This window comes from Cornus florida, unplaced genomic scaffold (genome assembly GCF_030987335.1).
Source record: "Cornus florida cultivar Cherokee Brave unplaced genomic scaffold, ASM3098733v1 CherokeeBrave_3.0.0_Hap2_Chr08, whole genome shotgun sequence".
Classification (NCBI taxonomy): domain Eukaryota; kingdom Viridiplantae; phylum Streptophyta; class Magnoliopsida; order Cornales; family Cornaceae; genus Cornus; species Cornus florida.
The window spans coordinates 8,863,331-8,876,122 of NW_026775578.1; the positions used below are offsets into that span (position 1 = coordinate 8,863,331).

At 33.9% G+C, this 12,792-nt stretch overlaps 1 long non-coding RNA gene and 10 other non-coding genes across 15 annotated transcripts; all 11 read right to left on the bottom strand.

Moving 5' to 3' along the window:
* Window positions 1-133: 133 nt before the first annotated feature.
* LOC132269252 (uncharacterized) lies at window positions 134-12,223 on the bottom strand. Of its 5 annotated transcripts, none has more exons than XR_009469441.1 (10): window positions 11,976-12,223; window positions 11,485-11,542; window positions 10,632-10,748; window positions 10,441-10,538; window positions 10,047-10,304; window positions 8,576-8,703; window positions 8,170-8,254; window positions 4,211-4,296; window positions 1,823-1,908; window positions 134-381 (listed from the first exon to the last, which is right to left on the bottom strand). It is a non-coding gene; the product is annotated as an uncharacterized LOC132269252 (long non-coding RNA). The 5 variants fall into 5 exon arrangements; XR_009469437.1 differs by having other exon boundaries at window positions 8,576-8,707; window positions 11,976-12,222; XR_009469439.1 differs by lacking the exon at window positions 8,170-8,254 and having other exon boundaries at window positions 8,576-8,707; window positions 11,976-12,221.
* LOC132272262 (small nucleolar RNA SNORD34) lies at window positions 1,299-1,378 on the bottom strand. Its single transcript, XR_009470006.1, has one exon. It is a non-coding gene; the product is annotated as a small nucleolar RNA SNORD34 (small nucleolar RNA).
* On the bottom strand, window positions 2,628-2,706 carry LOC132272259 (small nucleolar RNA SNORD34). Its single transcript, XR_009470003.1, has one exon. It is a non-coding gene; the product is annotated as a small nucleolar RNA SNORD34 (small nucleolar RNA).
* LOC132272266 (small nucleolar RNA SNORD34) lies at window positions 2,901-2,982 on the bottom strand. Its single transcript, XR_009470010.1, has one exon. It is a non-coding gene; the product is annotated as a small nucleolar RNA SNORD34 (small nucleolar RNA).
* LOC132272261 (small nucleolar RNA SNORD34) lies at window positions 3,272-3,350 on the bottom strand. Its single transcript, XR_009470005.1, has one exon. It is a non-coding gene; the product is annotated as a small nucleolar RNA SNORD34 (small nucleolar RNA).
* Window positions 3,671-3,750, bottom strand: LOC132272268 (small nucleolar RNA SNORD34). Its single transcript, XR_009470012.1, has one exon. It is a non-coding gene; the product is annotated as a small nucleolar RNA SNORD34 (small nucleolar RNA).
* LOC132272260 (small nucleolar RNA SNORD34) lies at window positions 5,020-5,098 on the bottom strand. Its single transcript, XR_009470004.1, has one exon. It is a non-coding gene; the product is annotated as a small nucleolar RNA SNORD34 (small nucleolar RNA).
* On the bottom strand, window positions 5,419-5,498 carry LOC132272265 (small nucleolar RNA SNORD34). Its single transcript, XR_009470009.1, has one exon. It is a non-coding gene; the product is annotated as a small nucleolar RNA SNORD34 (small nucleolar RNA).
* Window positions 5,770-5,848, bottom strand: LOC132272263 (small nucleolar RNA SNORD34). Its single transcript, XR_009470007.1, has one exon. It is a non-coding gene; the product is annotated as a small nucleolar RNA SNORD34 (small nucleolar RNA).
* Window positions 7,369-7,446, bottom strand: LOC132272267 (small nucleolar RNA SNORD34). Its single transcript, XR_009470011.1, has one exon. It is a non-coding gene; the product is annotated as a small nucleolar RNA SNORD34 (small nucleolar RNA).
* LOC132272264 (small nucleolar RNA SNORD34) lies at window positions 7,640-7,719 on the bottom strand. The gene has a single exon (XR_009470008.1). It is a non-coding gene; the product is annotated as a small nucleolar RNA SNORD34 (small nucleolar RNA).
* Window positions 12,224-12,792: the final 569 nt, after the last annotated feature.

Consider the following 12,792-nt stretch of genomic DNA (forward strand, 5'->3'; position numbering starts at 1 on the left):
TTCCTGAAAATCGAGAAAACAATAGTATATTCCATTTTCATGAGGACTCCAAATAGTTCAGTGGATTCTTCCTGAGATAAACACCTCAGAAAAGTAGGGAGCAAAAGAAATATTTACTTGGTCTACTTCAAAAGAAAAGAAAAGGTAACTTGCATCTCAAATAACAAGAAGTTTTAAAGTTCTTAAATGATTGTTTCATGGTTAATGTAAAATATAGAGCAAGAATAAAGCGAGGGCAGATTGTCATAGTAGGTTACACCCGGCATCAAAAGTTAAAACAAATGAAACACTACATTCTCCCGTTTGAGAAAGAACACAGCCAATTCTACTTTGAAAGCATTGTGTCTGGACTTTTGCACCCATTGCAGATGACATACTCATCTGGAAACAAACACAATCATCAACGTGAGATATAAGGATTCTAAAGAACACATGACAGAAACATGCTTCACTATTTGTGATCAGACAATCAATCAGATATAATTGAACAAAAAATTATACAAACACAAAAAGAATATTAGAAGCTCCATGCACGCACAATATGAACACAAGCTAATTTTTTCAATCACAATGGATAGTCAGGCAATGTAGGCAAATTTTATATCGTCATGGGCCTAAAAGAATATTACATTAAACACTTCAGAATGGTAACATGCAGGCACAGTATGAACACAATGCTGTAAACACAAAAACACAGAATTATAATAATCCAGAACTTCCATTGATCATTTTCAACTGATTAGATGAAACAATCATCCAAACAAATAAACAAAACCACAAAGGATTATTGTTAATGCACACATACAGAAAAGCACCATTTTTCTGGTCTCATTCTCAAAACCAAATGAGACTAACACATAAAATGAGACAGAATAGTTTCAGGGATTCCTGGACTGCAGACAATAAAATCACCAGTGACCTAAGAACATTACTGCATAAAATTTTATAGAAGAGGTCTGACACAAAGATTAGAAAGCATAATTTTTTTCCCAACGTCACTCTTGAAACCAAGCATAAATTAAAACCTTTTTCCAACATTCTTGAAACCAAGAAATATTAGTATTTTAAATTTTTCACTGCACCTACAGTTTTAGTTCCTCTGTCATGGAAATCAGACAACGTAGGCAAATCTTAAATCATCACGGGCCTCAAAAAATATTAAGACAAAATACGGTAAAACACGTCCAAAGACTCCACACAATAGGAAGCATAATGTTTTTCCTTTACCAAGCATAAAATACAACCTTTTTCCAGGGTCATTCTTGAAACCAATAAAAAGTATTATTTTAAATTTTTCACGGGGCCTCAGAACAGTATTAGATTCCTCTGTCATGGAAATCAGACAATGTAGACAAATTTTAAATCATCATGGGCCTCGCAAAATATAACATAAAATCTTCATAAGAAGTCAGTCACACACGTCTACAGACTCCACACAATGGTAAGAATAATGTTCAGAGACTCTGCACAATAGGAAGCATAATTTTTCCTTTTAGCATTGTTCCTGAAATAAAGAAAAGAATAGTATATTCCATTTTCACGAGGCCTCGGAATTAGTTCATGGATTCCTTTGATAAACGCCTAAGAAAAGTTGGGAGCAAGAGAAATATTTACTTGGTCTACTTCAAAAGAAAAGAAAAGGGAACTTACATCTCAAATATAATTTTTTTTTGAAGTTCTTCAATGATCCTTTCAATGTTAATGTAAAATGTAGAGCAAGAATAGAGTGTCATAGTAGGTTGCACCATGAAAGTTAAAACCAAAGATATTCTGTCACACACTAACACACCCAGAAAAAGATAGTAGCATACGAACTACTTACCTTCTCACATTTGAGAAAGAATAGCCAATTCTCCTTCAAAAGAATTTTGTCTGGACATTTGCACCCATTGCAGATGGCATACTCATCTGGAAACATACACAATCATCAACAAAGATTTGAGGATTCTAGAGAACACATGACAGAAACACACTTTACTATTTGTGATCAGACAATCAATCAGATATAATTGAACAAGAAATTACACAAACACAAAAAGAATATTAGAAGCTCTATGAAGCACAATATGAACACAAGCTAATTTTTTCAATCACGATGGATAGTCAGGCAATGTATGCAAATTTTATATCGTCATGGGCCTAAAAGAATATTACATTAAACACTATGGTCACATGCATGCACAGTATGAACACAATGCTGTAAGCACAAAAACACAGAATTATAATAATCCAGAACTTCCATTGATCATTTTCAACTGATTAAATGAACCAATTTATCCAAACAAATAAAAAAAACCACAAAGGATTATTGTTAATGCACAGAGACAGAAAATCACCATTTTTTTGGTCTCATTCTCAAAACCAAACGAGACTTAACACATATAATGAGACAGAATAGTTTAGAAAATTCCTGGACCACAGACAATACAATCAGACAATGTAGGCAAATCCCAAATCATCATTGACCTAAGAACATTACTGCATAAAATTTTATAGAAGAGGTCTGACACACAGATTAGGAAGCATAAATTTTTTCCATAGTCACTCTTGAAACCAAGCATAAAAATACAACCTTTTTTCCAACATCATTCTTGAAACCAAGAAAAATTAGTATTTTAAAATTTTCATGGGGCCTCAGAACAGTTTTAGTTCTTCTGTCATGGAAATCAGACAATGTAGGCAAATCTTAAATCATCACCGGCCTCAAAAAATATTCCAACAAAATATTCATAAGAGGATGGTAAAACACGTCCACAGACTCCACACAATTGGAAGAATAATGTCCAGAGACACCACACAATAGGAAGCATGATGTTTTTTTCCTGTACCAAGCATAAAATACAACCTTTTTTCCAAGGTCATTCTTGAAACCAAGAAAAAGTATTAATTTAAAATTTTCACGGGGCCACAGAACAGCTTTAGATTCCTATGTCAAGGAAATCAGACAATGTAGACAAATTTTAAAAATCATCATGGGCCTCAAAAAATATTACAACATAATATCTTCATAAGAGCTTGGTCACACACGTCCACAGACTCCAAACAATGGTAAGAATAATGTTCAGAGACTACACGATAGGAAGCAAAAAAAATTCTTTTAGCATTGTTCCTGAAATCAAGAAAAGAATAGTATTTTATAGAAGAGGTCTGGCACACAGATTAGGAAGCATAAATTTTTTTCCAGCGTCACTCTTGAAACCAAGCATAAACTACAAACTTTTATCCAACATCATTCTTGAAACCAAGAAAAATTAGTATTTTAAAATTTTCACGGGGCCTCAGAACAGTTTTAGTTCCTCTGTCATGGAAATCAGACAATGTAGGCAAATCTTAAATCATCACAGGCCTCAAAAAATAATACGACAAAATATTCATAAGAGGATGGTAACAAACGTCCAGAGACTGACTCCACACAATAGGAAGAATAATGTCCAGAGACTACACAATAGGAAGCATGATGTTTTTCCTTTACCAAGCATAAAATACAACCTTTTTTCCAAGGTCGATTATGAAACCAAGAAAAAGTATTATTTTAAAATTTTCAAGGGGCCTCGGAACAGTTTTAGATTCCTGTGTCATGGAAATCAGATTCCTTTACCAAGCATAAAATACAACCTTTTTTCCAAGGTCGATTATGAAACCAAGAAAAAGTATTATTTTAAAATTTTCAAGGGGCCTCGGAACAGTTTTAGATTCCTGTGTCATGAATATCAGACAATGTAGACAAATTTTAAATCATCATAGGCCTCGAAAAATATTACAACATAAAATCTTCATAAGAGGTCGGTCACACACGTCCACAGACTCCAGACAATGGTAAGAATAGTGTTCAGAGACTCTACGCAATAGGAAGCATACTTTTTTCTTTTAGCATTGCTCCAGAAATCAAGAAAAGAATAGTATATTCCATTTTCATGAGGCCTAAGAATTAGTTTATGGATTCCTTTGATAAACGCCTCAGAAAAGTTGGGAGCAAAAGAAATATTTACTTGGTCTACTTCAAAAGAAAAGAAAAGAAAAGAAAAGGGAACTTGCATCTCAAATATCAAATAGTTTCGAATTTCTTCAATGATCCTTTCAATGTTAATGTAAAATGTAGAGCAAGAATAAAGTGTCATAATAGGTTGCACCATGCTTCAAAAGTTAAAACCAAAGATATTCTGTCACACACAAACACACACCAGAAAAAGATAGCATACGAACTACTTACCTTCTCACATTTGAGAAATAACAGCCAATTCTCCTTCAAAAGAATTGTCTCTGGACATTTGCACCCATTGCAGATGACATACTCATCTGGAAACATACACAATCATCAACGTGAGATATAAGGATTCTAAAGAACACATGACAGAAACATGCTTCACTATTTGTGATCAGACAATCAATCAGATATAATTGAACAAAAAATTATACAAACACAAAAAGAATATTAGAAGCTCCATGCAAGCACAATATGAACACAAGCTAATTTTTTCAATCACAATGGATAGTCAGGCAATGTAGGCAAATTTTATATCGTCATGGCCTAAAAGAATATTGCATTAAAGACTTCAGAATGGTCACATGCACGCACAATATGAACACAATGCTGTGAGCACAAAAACACAGAATTATAATAATCCAGAACTTCCACTGATCATTTTCAACGATTAGATGAACCAATTCATCCAAACAAATAAAATAAACCACAAAGAATTATTGTTAATGCACGCATACAGAAAATCACCATTTTTTTGGTCTCATTCTCAAAGCCAAACGAGACTAACACATACAATGAGACAGAATAGTTTCAGAGATTCCTTGACCACAGACGATACAATCAGACAATGTAGGCAAATCCAAAATCATCATTGACCTAAGAACATTACTGCATAAAATTTTATAGAAGAAATCTGACACACAGATTAGGAAGCATAATTTTTTTTCCAACGTCACTCTTGAAACCAAGCATAAAATACAACCTTTTTTCCAACATCATTATTGAAACCAAGAAAAATTAGTATTTTAAAATTTTCATGGGGCCTCAGAACAGTTTTAGTTCATCTGTCATAGATATCAGACAATGTAGGCAATTCTTATATCATCACGGGCCTCAAAAAATATTACAACAAAATATTCATAAGAGGACGGTAACACACGTCCACAGACTCCATACAATAGGAAGAATAATGTGCAGAGACAACACACAATAGGAAGCATGATGTTTTTCCTTTACCAAGCATAAAATACAACCTTTTTTCCAAGGTCATTCTTAAAACCAAGAAAAAGTATTATTTTATTTTATTTTTTAGTTTTTCCTAATTGGTACTCACACACACACGGTTCTTCTGAGACTTGAACCTTTGACCTCCTTTTGGGAAAGTAAGAGGCTGATATCGTTAGGCTACTAGCCCGTTGGTTATTTTAAATTTTTCACGGGGCCTCAGAACAGTTTTAGATTCCTCTGTCATGGAAATCAGACAATGTAGACAAATTTTAAATCATCATGGGCCTCAAAAGAGGTCGGTCACACACGTCCACAGACTCCACACAATGGTAAGAATAATGTTCAGACACAACAGTACTACACACAATAGGAAGCATAATATTTTCTTTTAGCATTGTTCCTGAAATCAAGTAAAGAATAGTATTTTATAGAAGAGGTCTGACACAGATTAGGAAGCATAATTTTTTTCCAAAGTCGCTCTTGAAACACAAGCATAAAATACAAACTTTTTTCCAACATCATTCTTGAAACCAGGAAAAATTAGTAATTTAAAATTTTCACGCGGCCTCAAAACAGTTTTAGTTCCTCTGTCATGGAAATCAGACAATGTAGGCAAATTTTAAATCATCATGGGCCTCAACAAATATTACAACAAAATATTCATAAAGAGAACGGTAAGACATGTCCACAGACTCCACACAATAGGAATAATAATGTCCAGAGACTGTACACAATAGGAAGCATGATGTTTTTCCTTTACCAAGCATAAAATACAACCTTTTTTTCCAAGGTCATTCTTGAAACCAAGAAAACGTATTATTTTAAAATTTTCACGTGGCTTCAGAAAAGGTTTAGATTACTATCATGGAAATAAGACAATGAAGACAAATTTTAAATCATCGTGGGCATCAAAAAATATTACAATATAAAATCTTCATAAGAGGTCGGTCACACACATCCATAGACTCCACACAATGGTAAGAATAATGTTCAGAGACTCTACACAATAGGAAGCATAATTTTTTGTTTTAGCATTGTTCCTGAAATCAAGAGAAGAGTATTATATTCCATTTTCAGGAGGCCTCGGAATTAGTTCACGGATTCCTTTGATAAATGCCTCAGAAAAGTTGGGAGCAAAAGAAATATTTACTTGGTCTACTTCAAAAGAAAAGAAAAGGGAACTTATATCTCAAATATCAAAAAGTTTTGAAGTTCTTCAATGATCCTTTTTCAATGTTAATGTAAAATGTAGAGCAAGAGTAAAGTGTGATGGTAGGTTGCACCATGCGTTGAAAGTTAAAACCAAAGATATTCGGTCACACACAAACACACACCCAGAAAAAGATAGCGTACGAACTACTTAGCTTCTCACATTTGAGAAAGAACAGCCAATTCTCCTTCAAAAGAATTGTGTCTCGACATTTGCACCCATCGCAGATGACATACTCATTTGGAAACATACACAATCATCAACATAGATTTAAGGATTCTAGAGAACACGTGACAGAAACACACTTTACCATTTGTGATCAGACAGTTAATCAGATATAATTGAACAAGAAATTAAACAAACACAAAAATAATATTAGAAGCTCTATATATGCACAATATGAACACAAGCTAATTTTTTCAATCACAATGGATAGTCGGGCAATGTAGGCAAATTTTATATCGTCATGGGCCTAGAAGAATATTACATTAAACACTTCAGAATGGTCACATGCATGCACAGTATGAACACAATGCTGTAAACACAAAAACACAGAATTATAATAATCCGGAACTTCCATTGATCATTTTCAACTGATTAGACAAACCAATTCATCCAAACAAATAAAATAAACCACAAAGGATTATTTTTAATGCACGCATACAGAAAATCACCATTTTTTTGGCCTCATTCTCAAAACGAAAGGAGACTCACACATGAAATGAGACAGAATAGTTTCAGAGAATCCTGGACCACAGACAATGTAGGCAAATCCAAAATCATCATTAACCTAAGAACATTACTGCATAAAATTTTATAGAAGAGGTCTGACAAACAGATTAGGATGCATAAATTTTTTTCCAACGTCACTCTTGAAACCAGGCATAAAATACAACCCTTTTCCAACATCATTCTTGAAACCAAGAAAAATTAGTATTTTAAAATTTTCACGGGCCTCAGAACAGTTTAGTTCCTCTGTCATGGAAATCAGACAATGTAGGCAAATCTTAAATCATCACCGGCCTCAAAAAATATTATGACAAAATATTCATTAGAGAACGGTAACACACGTCCACAGACTCCACACAATAGGAATAATAATGTCCAGAGACTCTACACAATAGGAAGCATAATGTTTTTCCTTTACCAAGCATAAAATACAACCTTTTTTTCCAAGGCCATTCTTGAAACCAAGAAAAAGTATTATTTTAAAATTTTCACGGGGCCTCAGAACAGTTTTAGATTCCTCTGTCATGGAAATCAGACAATGTAGACAAATCTTAAATCATCATGGGCCTCGAAAAATATTACAACATAAAATCTTCATAAGAGGTCGGTCACACACGTTCACAGACTCCACACAATGGTAAGAATAATGTTCAGAGACTCTACACAATAGGAAGCATTATTTTTTCTTTTAGCATTGTTCCTGAAATCAAGAAAAGAATAGTATATTCCATCTTCACAAGGCCTCATAATTAGTTCACGGATTCCTTTGATAAACGCCTCAGAAAAGTTGGGAGCAAAAGAAATATTTACTTGGTCTACTTCAAAATAAAAGAAAAGGGAACTTACATCTCAAATAGCAAAACGTTTTGAAGTTCTTCAATGATCCTTTCAATGTCAATGTAAAATGTAGTGCAAGAATAAAGTGTCATAGTAGGTTGCACCATGCGTCGAAAGTTAAAACCAAAGATATTCTGTCACACACAAACACACACCCAGAAAAAGATAGCCTAGGAACTTCTACCTTCTCACATTTAAGAAAGAACAGCCAATTCTCCTTCAAAAGAATTGTGTCTGGACATTTCACCCATTGCAGATGACATACTTACCTGGAAACATACACAATCATCGACATAGATTTAAGGATTCTAGAGAACACATGACAGAAACACACTTTACTATTTGTGATCAGACAATCAATCACATTTAATTGAACAAGAAATTCTACAAACAAAGAAGGAATATTAGAAGCTCTATGCAGTGCAGTGGGATGCAACTCCTAGCACATCAATTTTTAGCGAAGTTCTGAACAGCCCAGAAGCCAAGTAGGTCAAGAAAGGGTTCAAATTCCCAATTTTTCAGGCCCACATTTAACAACTGGCTTGCTTATTTTTATAGCACAATTATGCAAACACATAAGAAGAACTTACTGACATATCCCCGGGATCCCCTCAAAAAAATTTGGTTCCACACCTTCCCTTCACAACTATCTTTGTTGTCCATCAAGTGATCCACTCATCCCAATTTCAGCCAGCAAGAAAGTCATGACATGCTCTGTCTGCCTATGCATCATGTAAAATGGGCAGGAGATATAAAGATGGTCATATACAAAGGAAAATAATGTTCGAAAGACTTGTCATCAAAGAAAATTGGAACAAATTGCCTTACATAAATAAAGAACCAATCATATGATCAATTCCAGAAACACAAATAGCAAATATATATATAGAATTTAAGAACATGTACTTGTATTGAATTTTATCAAATTAAGGGGCTTCAGAAAAAGTAACTCCTTATGATTTAGAACAGAAAACACTATAAAGATAAATGTTATTGTATGTCCACATAGATGCTTACACGTTCCTATTATAAGATGGTTAAAACCCAACAGGCAGCAAATGGGGGTGCACAATGGGCAGTGTCAAACCACAACCCAAACCAAACTAATTTGAACCATATAGTTTGGTTCCATGTAGGGATCAATGGTTATTTTCCAAAACCAAATTAGTGGAATCGTTAAAATCAATTTGGTTCCTAGTTTGGGGACCTAAAATACTAAACAAAATATGATATACATATATATATATATGTCAGAGGCAACATTTGTTATTATATCCAGCAAATAAATTTTATATAATTTATATATACATACCCAAATTACCAACCCTAACCCTCATTCATCATTTTCTCCCACCTAATTCACCATTCTCCACTTATCCTCCTCCCTCACTCTGCGCCCATCACACCAATAAGAAGCAAACCCACACGGCAAATAAGTTAAGTGTTCCTTACTTTTGTAAAACTGCAATATTCCCCATTCCCCCTAGTGTTACAAGGGGTATTTGTCCCACATCGGATCTCGATGAAAAGTGAAAAAGGTATAAACAGGTAGGTATACAACACTATCCAACAACTTAGGCTTTTGGGTAAACGGGTAAGGCAAGCACCCACCCTTTATAGTTTGTATCAAAAGCCAGACCCCATCCTGCCACGACAAGCGCCCGGCCCTGCCCGGAAGGCGTCCGGGTGAGCCACCTGGATAGGCGACCGCAATGAGAGCGTTGCGAATTCAGGTGTGGGAGAATGTTACAAGGGATATTTGTCACATATCGGATCTGGATGGAAAGTGAAAGGGGTATAAATGGGTGGGTATACAGCATTATTCAACAACTTAAGCTTTTGATAAATGGGCAAACGCCCACCCATTACAATTAACTTGTACATCAGCTACTTAAACATCATTTATGTCTATCTCCTGTATCATACTGCAGGTATGGATTTTTTTACACTTGCCTTGTACATCCAAATTCACTTGAAGAAATTACACCATATATGGCTCTATATTAAGACAGTCATGTTACAGGATAAGCCCAGTTCATCAAGAGCGTTATAACAACTTACACGTTTCTTCTTCTTCTTTCAGACCAGAAAAGGTAGTCTCAAGCCCATCATTCATCATTTTCTCCCACCTAATTCTCCATTCTCCACTTATCCTCCTCCCTCACTCTGCGGCCCAATCAACTTCACTCCAGTAAGAAGTAAACCCACACGGCAAATAAGGTAGTGTTCCTTACTTTTGTAAAACAGCCATATTCTCCATTCCCCCTAGCCTGTACATCAGCTACTTAAACATCATTTCTGTCTTTCTCTTGTATCATACTGCAGGTATAGATTTTTTTACACTTTACTTGTACATCCAAATTCGCTTGAAGAAATTACACCATATATAGCTCTATATTAAGACGGTCATGTTACAGGATAAGTCCAGTTCATCAGGACCGTTACAACAACTTACACGTTTCTTCTTCTTCTTTTCAGGCCAGAAAAGGTAGTCTCAAGCCCATCAGAAACTGTGTGGGTGCAATGACAGATGCATCAGCATAATTATGGGACCTTCAACAAAGTTAAATAAACAAAAATAAATATATAGAAAAAAAATTGAGGGGAAGTAACTTTGCCAGTAAATTTCTCATTACGTTCATATACCTGACAAACTTTCGATTTTCTCAGCCAACTTATCCAGAGAATCATTTGCAAGATCAAGAATAACCACTTTCTTCTTTTACTTATTTTTCAGTTTTTTGTAGGATCAAATGGGGAAATCTGCAATGTCATTGTAAATTTTAGAAAAATGATGTAATATTAAGGTCAAGCCATCACCTAGAAAATATGCCATTTGGCTACATGGGTAGTCAAGCAACTTAATAAGCAAGAATAGATTATAGTCGTTAAGTGGCACTTAACAAACCTGATGGTCCTTAACAAAAAAAGATGTCTATTCTAAGACTGGATTCTCATATAGTTATAGTCTTATAGACAATATAAGTTGTACAAAAACTGGTGAAGCTTCATCTTTTATCAACTTCAACAACTAACAGTGTGAATTAAAAAGGCCAAGAATCCCATATCATACTTATTTTGTCTGCCTTTTGGTAGTAACTTGTTGAAAGGCAGTTGCTTAAGTAATAAATAGCAATAAAGAAAGCCTTCCACTTAATAGGGTTATAAGCCAAACCATCCACTATAAAGATTCATCAAATGTGCTTTCCACATGTGCAAGTATCAAACGTACCATCAAAGAAACACACAATTCATCATTTATCAACATTAAAGTGAAATTACTTGCCTAAAAAAAATCAAGTGAATTCATCACATTGAAAAAATTACAATTTACCACCCATATTCAACCACACCCACAAGCAGCATAAAAAATTGTAAAAAATATGTTTCGTATATCAAATCAGTCACAATGGCTAAATCATCAGGTAATTTATTATATCCAAACACAAAACCAAATCCAAAGAAGGTAAAAAAAAAAAAAAAAAAAAAAAAAACTTACATCAGCCCGCATCCTCCTTCACTTCGTCTGAATTTTCTTCTTCAGTCATTATTGAATACTGAAAAAAGAGTACAAGCAAACATCAAATCCAACTCTATGAAGTCAAAATGGATGTAATCAAATAAAAATCCCATGTCTTTCCGGTCCCAGCCAACATTACAAAACACAGCACACGAACAACCATAAGATGACAAATAAAGAGTAACTGGGTCTCCGCCATTAAGAATGCATCAAATCCATCTATGGCAAGATAATTAATCAACGCAATCAGATAACAATCAATAGTCTGGACAATCAAAAAAAAAAAAAAAATCAACAAAAGAAACAGCAAAAATAAAACTAGACTATCATGTACCACAAAAAGATCAAATCATGCCAACAATCACATAGCCATTTGCATCAGTTTAATTCGCACGCATTAAAAAAAAAAAAACACACAAACACACACACACGTACGCATTTCATAAGAACCCTAAATCAGAAAAACTCACTCTATGGAGTAGCCTCTTCTTTCCCCTTCTCATCTCATTATATAGACCGGCCAGTCTATAAACTTGGGGCAACGCCCTAACTCTCAACTCGCAATTTTCATAAGAACCCTAAATCAGAAGAACTCACTCTATAGAGTAGCCTCTTCTTTCCCCTACCCCGCCTCTCATCTCATTTTATAGACCGACCTGTATATAAACTTGGGGCACCGCACTACTCTCAACTCCCAATTCCCAAGTGCCCTGCGAAATATTTTTGCTATATTAAAAGGGTGAGCTGAAAAAATATTGTTAAACTTGAAAGAGAAAAAAAAAAAAAATAAAAATAAAAAATAATATTAAAAACTGAAAAAGATAAATAAATAAAATTTCGGTGAATTTTTTTAAATAAAGAAAAAAAATGAATTATTGATAATCATATAAAAATATTTAATATTTATAATGTTTGTTCTCAACCAATCGTGTCTTTTAATATTAATGAAATAATATATTTTGTAGGTAGACTGTATAATTATGATAGTATTATGTGACATTAATTTTAATTTTTTGTAATACAAATTATATTTTTCAAATTAAAATTTTAAGAAGAGAAGTTTTCTAAACTAATTTATAAAAATAAAAAAAATTATTAAATTGATATTTATTTAATTTTTACTAAAAGTTTGTACTTTTTTTGTTTCAAACGCTAAAAATTTGTACTTTGAGACTCATCTTTATATACAAACTATAATTAGATTCAATCAGATACAACTCAATTAAGGTAGTAACTTAGTCCTTGGAGATACAGCCGTGTTGGTAGGGATTTGAAAGATAAGTAATT